General features: G+C 58.7%; 1 pseudogene; it reads left to right on the top strand.

The window, feature by feature from the left end:
- Nucleotides 1-2,500, top strand: part of LOC147057623 (28S ribosomal RNA) — a 9,655-nt pseudogene that overhangs the window by 3,778 nt on the left and 3,377 nt on the right.

Genomic DNA, 2,500 nt, shown 5'->3' with positions numbered 1-2,500 from the left:
GTGGCAATGATCGGGAGTAGGGTAAGGGTGCGGGGGTAACCTTGTTGCTTTCTGGCCCTCCCTGCTTCTGCTGGATGTGTTTCTCAATCCCTAGAGAGGTGCGAGCGAGACGATGGTCGAGCGGTAGCGTGCAGGGCTACTGGCCACGTACCTCAAATAAACATTCTCAAGAATATGATGATGGCCGTGGGCTTTTAGTCCATATTTGGCTCTGGCAGCGGGGTTGCGTGTCGGCGGCTGGGAGGCTTTACGGGGGGTGAGCTCTTCATACTAGCTATGGGGGCCTCTCCCTAGTGGGTCGATCTGGTTGTCCGGCTTTGGAAGGGTCCTACCGGTCAGGTTGGACGACTGCTGTCAGGGTTGTGATTCCGAGGTGTAGTCTCTGTGAGGGGAAGACCTAGATCTTTCAAACTATTCCCAGTCAGACTGAAGTCAAAGTCGAAGTCCGCTTTATTGTCTGTTGTTCCGATGTTTGGGAATGATCGGACATCCCAGGATGGCCGTGCTGGGGGATCAAAATCGGCTGAGGGGCGGTTTGGAGAGGGGCCGCTGCCGCTTGGGCTACCTCCCCGCGGCGTGTTTGAGGGTGGGCACGCCGATGGTCTGCGAATCAACCTCTCTGGTGGCCACGGGGACCAACCACCAGAGGCATTGGACTGGGACCCCAAACGGCCCGTAGTCACTTCTACGGGCCACGGTTGCGAAAACTCCTTGGATCGGAAGTCCGCGCTAGCAATTGCACAGAGTCAGAGTCACAGCCAGACGTGCCGAAGGAGCGGGTGGATCGCGGATGGCGAAGCTCTTGACAACTCCTCAGTGGTGTCCGAATTAAAGACCGCCTCTGTCGCTGGGATGAGAGATGGGGCAGGGCCGGTCGTGCTGGACCCACAACTTGTTCAACAGGGCGGATCGCTTCGTGAGGTTGGGTCTAAGGATGAGGGCTCGGCGGTCTTGGGGGTGGTAGTGGCGGCCCCCCCAGGGAAGGTCCTGGTGCATCTGCCTCAAGAGACATTGGAATGCTCACTGTGTGGTGTTCGGCCTGGGGGCATCCGTTTGCTTGGAAGGCATTATGCCATCCGGCATGGGGATGTCGTGGTCGAATATGCGTGTCGTAAGTGTGATAGGCGTGGTGACAACAGTCATTCAATCCAATGTCACGCCGCCAAATGTGGTGGGGTGCGTGGTGCGGGTGTCGTCTCGGGGGTTGAGTGTGACCTCTGTGGGCGGTGTTTCCGAACAGCTGTGGGGGTGTCTCAGCACAAGCGACATGCACATGCAGATGAGTGGTTCGGGTCTCAACGTGGTCGGAGCCAGGGCCCCGCTAGGCCGGGGGTGACAAAACTTTGGAGTGAGGCGGAGGTGGTCCGCCTTAGGGCTTTGATGGTGGAGTATGAAGGAGACCCTGCGAAGTTTGCGGTTGTGGCCCGGGTGTTGGATACGGGCAAGACGAGGGAACAAGTGAGGGGGAAATGGAGAGTACTGTGTGGCGGCGCGGCAGGCAGTGTGTCTGGTGCGAGACGGCGTTCCCTGGTTCTCAGGGCGTTGCCCCAGAAATGGTCCTTGCCCCCGGAGCTCCCCGACATGGTGGAGGAGAAGGTGATGGGGATTCTGCTAGCGGGGGATGAGGAGGACCGGGCCACTGCTGCCCTAGTTGAGAGAGCTGGTCGGGAGCCTGACCTGGTCGACTCTTCTGCTCTGGAGGTCATGGAGGCGCTGGGGGGTAAGATAGTGTGGCCTACAACGTCAGTGAGGCGTGCACCAAGAAGCAGAGACTTGAAAGGGTGGAGAAGGCGGCTTCTCCAGAGGAAACGGTCCTTCTATCACCAGCAACGGGGGTATAGTGTGGCACGGAAGGGTATGGCGCGGCGTGTCTTGGACGGTCTGACGCCCCTGAGGTGTGACTTGCCACCTGAGTTGGTGTTTGAGGGGTTCCGTGAGAGATGGGAAACGGTGAGGGCGTTTCTCGGTCTGGAGGGCTTTGAGGTGGAGCTTACCGCTGACAATGAACCATTCTATCACCCGATCTCGGCGACTGAAGTGACATCTAACTTGGCTAGGATGACATCTAGCTCTGCGCCGGGCCCAGATGGGATTCGAAGACAGGCTGTGTTGAACTGGGACCCGGCCGGGAAGCAACTGGCGAGGCTGTTCACAACATGGATGGTACGTGGAGTCGTTCCCCGGGTTTTCAAGGAGTGCAAGACACGGTTGCTACCCAAATCGGCTGACCCGGAAGAGTTGGATACGTTGTCGGGGTGGAGGCCCGTGACGATAGGGTCAGTCGTGCTGAGGTTGTTTGGGCGGATAATGACGATGAGGCTTGCTCGGGCCTGTCCCATTAGCCCCCTGGCAGCGTGGGTTCGTCGCTGGCGCGAGTGGTTGCGCAGAGAACCTTATGATTCTTGACCGGATCATGGGGCACTCGAGGTCTGGTGGCGGGCCGCTGGCAATTGTGTTCATTGACTTTGCGAAGGCTTTCGACTCGGTTGCCCATGGACAT

Source organism: Syngnathus leptorhynchus, chromosome 4, assembly GCF_054491065.1.
Source record: "Syngnathus leptorhynchus isolate UIUO chromosome 4, UIUO_Slep, whole genome shotgun sequence".
Classification (NCBI taxonomy): Eukaryota; Metazoa; Chordata; class Actinopteri; order Syngnathiformes; family Syngnathidae; genus Syngnathus; species Syngnathus leptorhynchus.
This window is presented reverse-complemented; position numbering and strand designations above follow the sequence as displayed.